The sequence below is a fragment of the Sapajus apella genome, unplaced genomic scaffold, assembly GCF_009761245.1.
Source record: "Sapajus apella isolate SASKATOON/1434 unplaced genomic scaffold, GSC_monkey_1.0 scaffold135, whole genome shotgun sequence".
NCBI classification, from domain to species: Eukaryota; Metazoa; Chordata; class Mammalia; order Primates; family Cebidae; genus Sapajus; species Sapajus apella.
Window position 1 is genome coordinate 3,240,811 of NW_022437075.1, and position 12,718 is coordinate 3,253,528.

The window sequence follows — 12,718 nt, forward strand, 5'->3', positions numbered from 1 at the left end:
AATGCAATCACAATTGTATATCTGTGAGGTCTGCTGGGTGGAAACCCAGACTTCAGCTCTTAAAGCCCTCACAGCTGCCCAGCTTCTATTTGAAGGGTAGGGACTATAGCCACCTCCCTACCCCTCGGTTCCTGACCTCTGTGTTAAAACAATGTGGCAATGATGCCATCATATTGTGGGGAAAACAAGGAAGCCAAATGCTGAGTAGAAGACAAAACATCCCTATAGATGAAAAGGAATGCCTCTCTGTGATGGTTCATTTCAGGAGTTGACTGGGCTAAGAGGTGTCCACATAGCTGGTGAAACATGGATGTATCTAGGAGAGTATTTATGGAAGAGACTAGCATTTGAATCAGCAGACTGAAGATCTTCCCTCACCAATGTGAGCGGGCATTGTTCAATCCATTGAGGGTCTGAACAGACAGAACAAAAAGGGCAAAGGAGGGGTGAATTTGCTTTTTTTTTTTTTTTGAGACAGAGTCTCCCTCTCACCCAGGTTGGAGTGTAATGGTGTGATCTCGGTCACTGCAACCTCTGCCTCCCGGGTTCAAGTTGTTCTCCTGCCTCAGCCTCTGGAGTAGCTGAGGCTACAGGTGCATGCCACCACACCTGGCTAATTTTTGTATTTTTAGTAGAGATGGGGTTTCACCATGTTGGCTAGGCTGGTCTCGAACTCCTGACCTCAAATGATCCTCTTGCCTTGGCCTCCCAAAGTGCCGGGTTTACAGGCATGAGCCACTGCACTTGGCCCATAAATCTTTTTTTATATAATGATGTATATCCTATTGGTTCTGTTTTTAAGCTGGGTCCCCTTTAAAACAAGATATCAAAGATGAAAACAAGCCAGGTGTGGTGGCTTATGCCTGTAATCTCAAGGCTTTGGAAGGCTGAGTTGGGAGGCTTGAGCCCAGGAGTTTGAGACCAGTCTGAGCAACATAGGAAGACCTCATCTCTACAAAAAATTAAAAACTTAGCTGGGCATGGTGGCATGCGCCTGTTGTCCCAGCTATTCGGGAGGCTGAGGTAGGAGGCTAACTTGGGCCCTGGTGGTTGAGGCTGCAGTGAATCATGACTGAACCAGTGCACTGCAGCCTGAGTGACAGAGCAAGACCCTGTCTTTAAAAAAAAAAAAAAAAAGATTGAAAAAAAGATTGGCAAACCTAAGGAGACAAATTGAGGACTGTGCTAAACTAGATTGCGCAGCAAATATTCCCTTCCTTCCACTCCACCTCCATGAGAGAAATACACTTTCTCACTCAGGGTTAGTAGAGAGTGCCCACCTGCCCCTTAAGGCTGGATTATGTGAAGTCTTCCTCTGTCATCCAGGCTGGAGTGCAGTGGCGCAATCTCAGCTCACTGCAACCTCTGCCTCTTGGGTTCAAGTGATTCTCCTGCCCTCGCCTCCTGAGTAGCTGTGATTACAGGTGCCCGCCAGTGTGCCCAGCTAATTTTTGTATTTTTAGTGGAGCTGGGTTTTCACCATGTTGGCCAGGTTGGTCTCGAACTCCTAACCTCATGATCCTCACTCGGCCTCCCAAAGTGCTGGAATTACAGGTGTGCACCACCGAGCCAGGGCGGATTATGTCTTTCTTTGATCAATGGATAGTGGTAGATGGGAGGCCACCAGAGACTTGAAATAGGCTAACACAGTTGGGTTTGATTGCTTGTGTACCTGCCTTTTATTATGAGATGGTACCCTAAGTTTTTAATTTTTGTGCATGAAAGATGAGAAGCAGAACCGGTCTTACCAACCTTCATACCTGCAGCTCCAAGCTGTGCACATGATACAAGCTACTGAGACTGTCATGCAGCAATAGCTAACACAGGGACCAAATAACACCGTATACAACACAAACAGCGGAAACAGCAGGAACCAGAAGAGACGGCTGAAAAACCAAACTGCCAAAACCTGTTCATCAGGGGATGCTGGTGAAGGCAACAAAGATTAAAGCAATTCTGGTCACGCGCAGTGGCTCACACCTGTAATCCCAGCACTTTGGAAGGCCGAGGAAGGCAGGTCACACGAGGTTAGGAGTTCGAGAGGATCCTGGCCAACATGGAGAAACCTGTCTCTTCTAAAAATACAAAAATTAGCTGGGTGTGGTGGTGCATGCCTGTAATCCCAACTACTCGGGAGGCTGAGTGAGGCAGGAGAATCACTTGAACCTGGGAGGCGGAGGTTGCAGCCAGCCGACATCGTACCACTGCTCTCCAGCCTGGGCAACCCAGTGAGACTCCGCCTCACACACACACAAAAAAAAAAAAAAAAAAAAAAGCAATTAAAGAGAAGCTAACAGATGTGAAGGACACAAATTCATGATTGGAATTCTTTTTTTTCCTCTTGGATAGCTGAGAACACAGGCGCAGGCCACCATGCCCAACCAATTAAAAAAAATTTTTTTTATAGATACTGGGGGAGGCTGGTCTCGAACTCCCGGACTCTAGCCATCCTCCCGCCTCGGAACTCCCAAAGTGCTGGGATTGCAGGTTTGAGCCACCGCGCCCAGCCAATTTGCAGTCTTAAAAAAACAAGTTCCTCGCACGCACACGATTGTAACAGTAGGCTTCTAATATGGGTAGTGAGGGGGGCTATTAAAGTTGGGGAAACTGAGGCTCAAAGCCAGATGGGACCTTCATCAATCTAGACACAAGGTTGTGTCTTTCAGTTGATGCTATTAGAGGCGGCTTTGGGCGGAACTGGCAACAATAACGACCCGGCCGGGACAGTCGTCTGCAGATGGAAAAGACTGGGGGCCCCTGAGGTTCCCTGGCGGCTTAATAAGAGAGGCGGACGTAGGCGCCTGGCTTTGGCTGGAGCGATAACCAGATCTGGATTCCGCAGGAGCCCGACCCTGGAGCCAAAGTTGGACTTGATTAGAGGAGGCGGAACAGCGAATCGATTTCCAAACGGAGAGAGTGCGAAGGCAAATCCTGGAGCGGAATATCCACTGGGCCTTGGAACGGAGCCGTAGAGTAATCTGCCCCTAGTGCACAGCAGCTCCGGCGCACTGAGCCTTCTGGGTTTATTCCGGGCCAGACCGTTGGCGCCAACGGGCGCAAGCGCGTCTGAGGCAGCGGTGTTCAAGAATGGGCGGGGTCGGCAGTGTCCCGGCGCACGCGCGTTGCGCCGCCCAAGTGTGCGGCCCCTCCCGCACCTGCGCAGCGAGACGGCCACGGGAGGGCGGGGCCTCCTGCGGCGTCCGGCGCTAGGGGGATTGTGGGATAGTGGCGGAGGGAGCCGGGCGTCGGAGGCCCTGAGAAGGGCCGCAGAGCTCGGAGACTGAGCGGTTTTGGGGAACGGGTGGTTAAGGAAGTAAGCCTCGGCTTCCGTCGATCGCTGCTCGGCTCTGCGGCCCCTTCGGACCGCGGAGGAGGACGTCTTCCCCTCCTGCCAGGCGCTGGGTCGGAGCGACTTCCCCCGTTTTCCCGGCTGAGGCGCCTGCGCGGGCCTCGCGACCCGGCTCGCCCGCAACCGGTCTTGGCCCGCGTGCCCACCTCGCCCGCGGACCCCGGAGGCGCCTACGCGGACTCGCGACTCCCCCCGCCCGCCGGCCACCCCACCCGTCGCTGACCCCCTTAACTCTGCGGGACCCGGCGCGCGAGGCCCCCACGACCCGCAGGCGCTTGCGCGGACCCCGCGAGCCCCAGCGCCTGCGCGAGCCCCCGACGCCGCCCCCGCCCCCACTTACCGGGCCCCGCAGCAGGGGCCGGAGCCGCCGGCGGCGGGGCGGGGGGGGCGCCCCGATGAGCCCCGAGTGCGAGGAGCCGCCGCCCCCCCTCGCAGGTGAGCGGCGCGTCGCCCGACCCTGCCTCCAGGGCCTGGCCCCACGTCTTTCCCTCTCCGCGTCCCCTCGGGCTTTTCCCCCTGGGGACCTCGGTCGGTCTCTTCCCCTTCGGATCCTTCTCCTCTTTCCTTCGGGTTCCCTCTCCACGGCCCCCCGCTTCTTCCCCCTCGTCCCTCCCAGGCTCTTTATCTCTTCCCCTCAGCTCCCCCGCCACCCCCGTCCCGGTCTCTTGCCCTCGGCCTTTCCCCACCCGCTCTCCTACCAGCTGCGCTTCTCAGTCCCTGAGCCTCATCTCCGCTCTCTTGTCCTTCTGGCCGGTTCCCCGGCCCCCCAGGAGTCTCCCCCTGGTTACCCTGGACTTTGCCCGCCTGCACCCTTCCTTTTCGCTCCGATGTCTGCCCCGCCACCCCTTGTGTGGCGCAGCCTCCGTAGCTCCGTAGCCTGTCACCCTGGGGCACAGGGCTGGAGGAACGGGGCTTGTTTCCACCTTGACCGAGCCTCTCCCGCCTCCGGCTTTTTGTGCAGAGGGACCTGGGAGCGGGACTTCTCTGGAGCAGCCACCATTCTGGCCTGCTAAAGTGACATGAAGCCTGCTGAGGGCAGGCAGGGCGCCTGGCGCTGGGCACTGAGGAGAGGGCATCAGCCCCAGGCCCTGCTGGAGGTGGGGCCGGTCCTTGGAGGGGGGACAAAGGGAGAGCGGGACAGTCACAAGTCCTGTGTGTTTTGATCGAGGTAACTTAGGGAGCTGCAGGGGGCCACAGAGCGGCAGGCACCGGTGAGACTGGCTGGACGGATGGCTTTTTCTGTCCAGGAAGGATGAGTAGGAGGTGACAGATGGAGAGTGGGAAGAAGGGCCTTCCGGGGGAAGGAGCAGCACGTGCGGATATGTCAGGGTGGGAACGCTGGAGCCTTGAGTGCAGATGTGTTGGGAGGGTGAGGGGCAGAGTAGCTCTGCCTGGGGTGCTTGTCCCGGCCAATGTGACCCCTGGTTGAGGTCTTTCTTACACACAGACATTACCCTAAACACCCGCCTGAAAGGCAAGATGTTTCAGGAAAGGAATCCGCTAGACTGTCAGGTGCAGTGCTGAGTTCACAGTTGTATAGAAACTGAGGTGGGATTTCATCCAGCCCAAGGGCCAGTGTCTAACCATGAGCGTGCACTGGACTTGAGATTGCCTGAAAAACACATGATGAGTACTTGGTGTGCCTACATGCACAGTACACATGGAAATGCTTGCAGCGCCCGGCCACATGTGCTTACTAGTGGTAGAATGGCTGTTGGAGCTGCTTGTGCTGTTTAAAATCTTACGCTTTTTCTTTAACTTTTGCCCAACTTATTTTGCTTAGGGTACATGAAACCACCTAACTCTAGTTCTGGGATTGGGATCATGACAAGGCCGTACAGCTCATTGTTAGAGGACCTTTTGTCAGACAGACCTAGGCCAAGTCTGGCTTTTGCCTTTCCCAGTGATGAGACCCTGGACAAGACCTGCCCTCCTCTGAGGGTGGTTCTAGGGTTTCAGTGCAAGGTTTGTGGAAGCCTGTGGCAGAATGCAAGGCACAGTAAGCACTCTGCAATTGGTAGCTCTGTGGATGATGATGATGATTTTGAGACTGGGTTTTGCTCTTTCACCCAGGCTGGAGTGCAATGGTATAATAATTGCTCATTGCAGCCTTGAACTCCTGGACTTAAGTGAGCCTCCCACCTTAGCGTCCTGAGTAGCTAGAACTATAGGCATGTGCCGCTATGCTTGGTCAATTTTTGTATTTTTTGTACTATGCCTGGCTAATGTTTGTATTTTTTGTAAAGTCTGGGTCTTGCTATGGTGCCCTCCTGTGGTGCCCAGGCTGATTTTGAACTCGTAGGCTCAAGCAATCCTCCTGCCTAGCCTCCCAAAGTGCTGGGATTATAGGCGTGGGCCACCACACCTGGCCGTTCTTTTGATTATTATTTCATTGAGAGTGTCTATTGCAGTGGTTCTCAACTGGGGGTGATTGTGTCCCCTGCGGGACGTTTGGTGATATCTGGAGGTGTTTTTGGTTGTTACAGCTGGAGGGAATGCTGCCAGTATCTGGTGAGTGGAGGTGAAGGCCAGGGATGTTGCCATGTGTCCTCCAATGCATGGGACAGTCCCAACACCAAAAAGAACTGTCCTGCCCAAATGTTAGCAGCGCAGAGGAGAACTTTGCTCCATCGCTGGGATATTGTGTGCCGTTGTGGCTTATTTATTCCATTGTGACTCATGAGCTGTGTGTTGTTGTATTGTGATGTTAGTGTGATGTTGTGATGTTACTACCGTCTCTGTGGCTGTTAGCTTTTGTTAGATCATCTGCTGTTTCCGTTAGAGGAGGACTTGCTTGTCTGGTCCCCCTCCCCAGTTTTTTTTTTTTTTTTTTCCTGGGATGTGTGGTCCAGTGACCTTAGCAGAGCACCTTTCTTTGGCTTCAGTTTTCATTAGTTCAGCAAGTAGCTTTAGTTGGGCCTGGCCTTATGCTAGATCTTGGGAAGCCGACATCTTTCAGGGGAAGGCAGATGGCTGGACAGGCACATCCTGTCACAGAGCTGAGGCTCACATGCTGTCCTAGGGTGACTGCGGGATGCTGTGGAAGCAGCATGGAGCAGGCCCCTAATGTGGATGCAGCTGGGGAGGCTCCCTGGAGGAAGTGGTGTCTGTGTGGAGGCCTAAAGGACCCAGGAGGAGCTAGTCAGGCTCGTAGGGCTCAGGGAAGGTAGAGGGAGTGGCCCAGCCCTGCGGAGGGCAGTCAGGTGTGGCACCCACACAGGAGGTAGCAAGAGATGAGGCGAGAGAGGCCTGGGAGCTTTGGTGAGAGTGAGGGGCCTTTCCAGAGTAGGAATCACTGGGCAACTGCCTTGGTGGGAGCTGACCTGCCTTTCTATGCCAAACTGTGGTTTTCCCTTTGCATACCAGTTTTGTGGGTCTTTTTCCAGAGAGTGCTGCCTTGCAGGAACCCCATCTGTGAGGTATTTCCTGGATGAGGAAACTGAGGCTCTGTGGGGTGAGATCCTTGGTTTAGGCCACAGAGATTTCAGTTTGGGGGATGTAAAATGTGAACGCAAGCCTTTCTGATTTCGGATCACACTAATATTCACTCTGCCCCATTCTGTTTTCCCAAGAGCTTTTTCAGATGAGATCGGGTGCGTTCAGGGTGGTATGGCCGTAGACTAAGAGCTTTTTCATTTTTTTTTTTTTTTTTTTTTTTTTGAACGGGGTTTCCCTCTTTTTTCCCAGGCTGGAGTGCAATGGCGCGATCTCGGCTCACCGCAACCTCCGCCTCCTGGGTTCAGGCTATTCTCCTGCCTCAGCCTCCTGCGTAGCTGGGATTACAGGCGCGCGCCACCATGCCCAGCTGATTTTTTGTATTTTTAGTAGAGACGGGGTTTCACCATGTTGACCAGGATGGTCTCGATCTCCTGACCTCGTGATCCACCCGCCTCAGCCTCCCAAAGTGCTGGGATTACAGGCTTGAGCCACCGCACCCGGCTTAGACTAAGAGCTTTTTCAAAATCTGTTCCTTGATCTTTTCCTTTTTTTCTTTAAACCTGTGGCCATTTCAGGAGACGAGTTCTGAATGTGGGCGGTAAGTCCCCATCCCAGTCCTTGGCCAGTGTTTCTAGAGTCTTCTGTTTCCTAATTATTCCATCCCTTGATGTTGGACCAGGGCTGCCAGCTCCCCTGGGAGGGTGTGGTTTTGGGGTCAGAGAGGGAGAGGCACTGAGGGTCCTCTTTAACTGGGGACCCTCCCCAAGGCTTTCCCAAGCCACAGGAAAGCCCTAGCTCATCATCTTGTTGGGCCTTGGACAGGTCCCCCTTCTTCTCTGGCCCCAGTGGCCCCTTCTGCCAAATTGGTGTTGCTGATTCCTCCTTGCTGGGTGGTGCTGGGTTCTTCAGCTGGTACACACCATAGGGCCTGCTCAGAGGTGGTGGGGTTGCTGTTGCCATGACTGTTACTGTGTCCCTAGAATTGGGTGTTCCCAGCCCTCTTTCAGGTTTGGCTGAGAGCTGACGGAGGCTTGGGGGACGTTAGAGGGAGACGGTCATGCTGTCCTCTGGGACTCCGGACCCTTTAAGGAGCTGGGTGCTGGCCAGCCTGCTGCTAGTAGCGGGCTCTCTCCCTTCCTAGGGCAGCGGCCAGGTGGCCAGGTGTTGGAGCTTCTGCTGAGCCTTGAGGCAGCTCAGGTGGCTGTCTCTGGAGGCCCCAGAGACCCCCGTGCCCTTGACCTTCATTTCTGGGTGCTTGTGGGTCAGTGTAGGTTAGGAAGGGGTGACAGATGAAGCCTGGGCCCACCAGTTCCCTGGCAGCACGGCTGCGTTTGGACAAATGCTGGCAGCAGTGGGGGACAGCTCTGTGGGAGCTGCAGTTAGTGGCCATCCAACTCGGGGAAGGAAGGGGCTGGCAGGCTTCTGAGGGGTGGCTGGTGTTGAAGGCCCTAGAACACCACAGCAAAACAAGAAACCAGAGGCGATAGTGCAGAGCTGCCGGAGGCAGAGCGGCAGAGCTAGTTTTCGTTTTTAATGGCTTCCTTTCTCATTTACAATTTCCCCTTCTTCCGTTTGCAGCCAGCCTCATGGTTTTCAAACGGTAGCTTAAAACTAGTGGTAGTCACTTCCGCTTTCTTGAAGTTGCTAAAAGTTGCTAAGAATGGGGGTGGCGGGGTACATGGCGCCTGCCATAGTATCTGAGTGGTCTGAGGAAAAGTACTTGAGTCACTTAGGCAGATGGGCAGTGTCTTTCTCCTGCTTTTCTGCGTTTAGCACCGTCACCTTTGGGGTAGTCATGGTCCCCTACCTGTTCTGCCAGAAAGTGTCTGGACATGGCCTCGGGTGGACTGGAAGGGACTTGTACCTGCCAGGCTCCTGCGGTGTGGGGGCCTCCTGCTTTAGCTCAGTGCCTTTTCACAGCAGCCTGCCCTGGGGGGCTGTGTCCCCTTTGCGTGGATAAGGAGAGGAGACTCAGAAAGTCAAGTGCCTGGTCCAGGTTTACCTAGTTAGAGAATGAGAATGAAACCCACCTCTCCTGTCTGATTCCTAGGGATTCTAGCAGGTTTCATTACATGGGAAGAGGGGACTGAGAAGCAGGGCTTCAGGCCATAGTGCATTCAGAGTTTGTGGTGGGGGAAAGTTTTTCTCTTTTTTCTTTTCTTCTCATCTTACATCTTTGCATCTTAATTCTGTTTAGAGCCTGACAATTGATGTTTGTAGAGTGTTGACCACTCACTTGCATTTGAGCCTTTCAGCCTGCTCTGATTTTCAGAGGAGCCACTTGAGGTTGAGAGTTCAAGGGGCTGCCTGGGTTCTCAGGGCTGTGGGTCTTGGATGCCATCATGCACCAGCAAGTACCCTCATGTCTCCTTCTGGCAGCCCCTGCCGCAGTTCTCTGGGAAGCTGGGTTTGGGGAAGCCTGACCTATTCCCCGAAGCAGATGGTTAGGCTGTAGCAGGGGTAGGGGCTTGGGGGCCGAGTGCACTCTTTAATCAGGTATCTTAGAAGTGAGCGATGGGCCTCAGTATTAGAATTTCCACCTCTTGTTTAGAGACCAGGGCACACTGGAACAGACAGAATCCTGACTGCTACTTGGTAGCCCTGTGGCCCTGCCCCTCTGGGCCCCTTTTCCACAGGAGTCTCTGTTGGAATAATAAGAATTCTTCACTTGGTCTCGACGTGGAGACGAGACAAGCACCTGAAAGTGCGGGTACAAGGGTTTTCTGCAGATACTGGCTTGGTGCTCCTCCTATCCTGCCCCCACTGCGGCTGGGGCTCACTTGGCTTAGGACTGTTGGTGGTGAGGGATGGGAAAGGGGTAACCTGGGTGAGTGCCCCAGGCAAGAGCCTTGGCAGCTTCAGCTCTGCCAGGCCGGCCGTCATCTCATCAGCTTTGGGGACGCTGGGACATCCATGCAAGGCCTGAGCCCGGCCCTGGCTCTGGCCCTGCCATGGGCGATGATGGCTTGAGGCAGGGTTTTTTTTTTTTTTTTTTCCAACAGCTTTTATTGAGATATTCCATATATTTCATCCATTTAGAGTGTACAGCCGGGCACGGTGGTTCATGCCTATAGTCCCAGCGCTTTGGGAGGCCGAGGCAGGCATATCGCTAGAGATCAGGTGTTCAAGACCAGCCTGGCCAACATGGTGAAACCTCCTCTCTACTAAAAAAATACAAAAATTAGCCAAGCACGGTGGTGCACGCCTGTAGTCCCCACTACTCCAGAGGCTGAGGCAGGAGAATTGCTTGAACTGGGAGCTGGAGATTGCAGTGAGCCCAGATTGTGCCACTGCACTCTAGCCTGGGCTACAGAGCGAGACTGTCTCAACAAAAAATAATAATAATGAATAAGGCGTACAGTTCAGTGGTTCTTAGTATAATCACAACGTTGTGGAAACATCACCACAATTGATTTTGGAACATTTTTTAAAATCACCCTTTCTTTTCAGGAACTTCCCCTAATGCCCCCCAGCTTCTGGAAGCCTATGGTCTCCTTTCTGTCTCTGAATTTGTCTGTTCTGGACGCTTCACATAGGTGAAAGCCTGCAGCATGTGCTTCCTTGGAACTGGCTTTGCTGGCATGGCGCGGGCAGCCTGTTGGCCTGCCTGGTTTCTCATTGAGAAAGAGGCTGTGTGTCTGTGCTTGCCACGTCTCGGTGTTTTGCTCACTACAGCCTTAGGCCGGAAATTGGCAGAGTCATGATTAATTTGGCGGTTGCCCCTTGAGATTATTCTGGTCCCAGGTACACCCAGATCAGGAAATCCATGCCCCCTCCCCCTGCTGTCTGCATGCTGGTGAGTCACCTTTGCTGAGCCTGAGTTTTCTCATGTGTGACATGGGCACTTGGTGGTCGGCCCGTTGCATTCCTTGTCGAGCAGAATGGAAAGTAGGGGACAGTCCCTCTGGAAGGTCTAGCATCTGGGCAGAAGTGGAGAGATGAGGTACCACTGTGCACACGGAGGTTCCCAGAACAAGGAGGGGACACAGTTCTGTTTCCTCATGAAGTGGTGGTGCCTTCGTCACTCTAGACATATGGGAAAACACACACCCACCGCCTGCCTGGGTCAGCCCCCAGGGCCAGCCCGAGCCTCCCCAGCCTGTCCTGGGTGACATTGCACTTTCCCCCACCTCCTGATTTAGGGAGCCCATAGGAGTGGCTGGGAAGGGCTGAGGTGGGAGTGATTTCACTTTGCCCATGCCCTGACAGGTACGGCAGCCTCCTGCCTGGGAGGAGCTGGGGCCTTGTGAAATAAGGTTTGCTTTGCAGCTAATATTTATGAACCCGCCAGGGCCAGGTTCCATGCTAGCTGCCACCCTCAGGTGCTCATGGTAACCTAGGGGGAAGGTTCTAGAGGAAGCGTTGTAGGACCACGAGTGTGTACCTCCAGCACTTCATTGCTGTGTCCCAGAGATGGTTCCAGGTGGCAGGTCAGAGTGCACAGCTCAGGGAGACAGTGGTGGACAAAGGCGGGGCTGGGGGCTGCTTGAGCCAGGCAGGCCAGGGAAGGCCCTTCTGAGAGGTGAACGCTTGGCAAGAGATCCGAGGATGAGAAGAAGTGAGTTATTAGGACAGAGTCGCCGAGGTGTATCCAAGCTTGGTGTGTTCTGGAAACAGACAGAAGGCCAGCGTGGCTGGGGTGAGTAGGCAGCAGGAGGCTATTGAGGGTCCCAGGTGCTGACCCAGTGAGTGAGTGGGTCTCATTTTCCCTTCAGCTGGTTCTGCATGGCTGCAGGGAGGGGTGAGGTGCAGGGAGTGTGGGGGGACCTGTAGTTGGGTGGTGGTCATGCAGGCAGAAGAGGTGGGTTCTGGTTATGTTTGGGGAGGTCAGCAGTGCCTGGGTCGGGAAGGGAGGCCTGAGAAGTCCCTAAATTTCTGGTGGTGACAGGCTGGGAGTGGGCTGTGCTGTCACAGCTGGGTCAGGAGGGACCTGAGGATCGCAGCCCTCCACCCCGAATCCATAGGTGTCTGCTGAGTAAGCACTAGGTGCTGGGGACAAGGCGGACTGGGAGCTTACCATCCAGACAGGTCTGTGCAGGGTGGGCCTGGAAATGACAAGCTCCTCCTTGAGGTGAGAGTCAGGGTCGCTCTGGCCAGGGCTGGTCCCTCAGGCAGAGTGAGTGTGGGAGCCAGCCCGGCCAGAACTTGCTCGTTCATCCCATAAGTGTCCACTACACAGGCCCTGTGCTGGGGACAAGGACAAACCCCGAGAATTCAACTTCTGAAGACTGAGAGTGCCTGCTTTGCTGCCCACCAACCCCTAGATCGGGGCATGGGCAGTTACTTTGGTGTGCCTCAGTTTCCTCTCCTGTAAAATGGGGCCATTCCCTGGAGGGTGGTTGTGAGAGGTGGTAGAGGTAATGGCTGTGAAGTTATGAAGTCCTAAGAAGAGCAGTCAGCACAGCGCAGGTGCCGGAGCCCAGCAGCCGATACCATCTACATCATTGCCTGGAGTGCTTGGAATGCCCCCATCCACCCAGACCTGTAGGGCCTTCGGGATGTCTGTCCAACACTGCCTTAGGCAGCCATAGGCTGTGCAGGAGACACCTGAAGTGGCAGTCCCAGGAGCACTGCCGAGGTGGCATGGGGCACTGCCTCCCTGGGGCACTCGGTCAGAGGGGGCATGGATGTCAGTGAGCTGGCTGGGCAGGGGCACTAGAGCCTGGATGTGGGCTTGGTGGAGTGCACATCACTGAGCAGATAGAGGTACCCATGTTTGTGCTTTAGAAGGATTTTTTTTTTCCTTCCCCAAGATGGAGTCTTGCTCTGTCACCTGGGCTGGAGTGCAGTGGCGTGATCTTGGCTCACTGCAACCTTCGTTCCCAGGTTCAGGTGATTCCCCACCCCAGCCTCCCGAGTAGCTGGGACTACAGGCACACACCATCATGCCTAACTAATTTTTTGTATTTTTAGTAGAGACGGGGTTTCACC

The 12,718-nt window shown here is 54.4% G+C and overlaps 1 protein-coding gene across 2 annotated transcripts in view; it reads left to right on the forward strand.

Moving 5' to 3' along the window:
* Positions 1 to 3,213: 3,213 nt before the first annotated feature.
* Positions 3,214 to 12,718, forward strand: part of PPP6R1 (protein phosphatase 6 regulatory subunit 1) — a 30,610-nt gene continuing 21,105 nt past the window's right edge. The window contains exon 1 of one of the 2 annotated variants that reach the window (XM_032263095.1): positions 3,214 to 3,784. The gene's annotated coding sequence lies outside the window, so the exon portion shown is untranslated. The remainder of the gene's footprint in view (positions 3,785 to 12,718) is intronic. The other variant, XM_032263097.1, reaches the window with a different exon arrangement.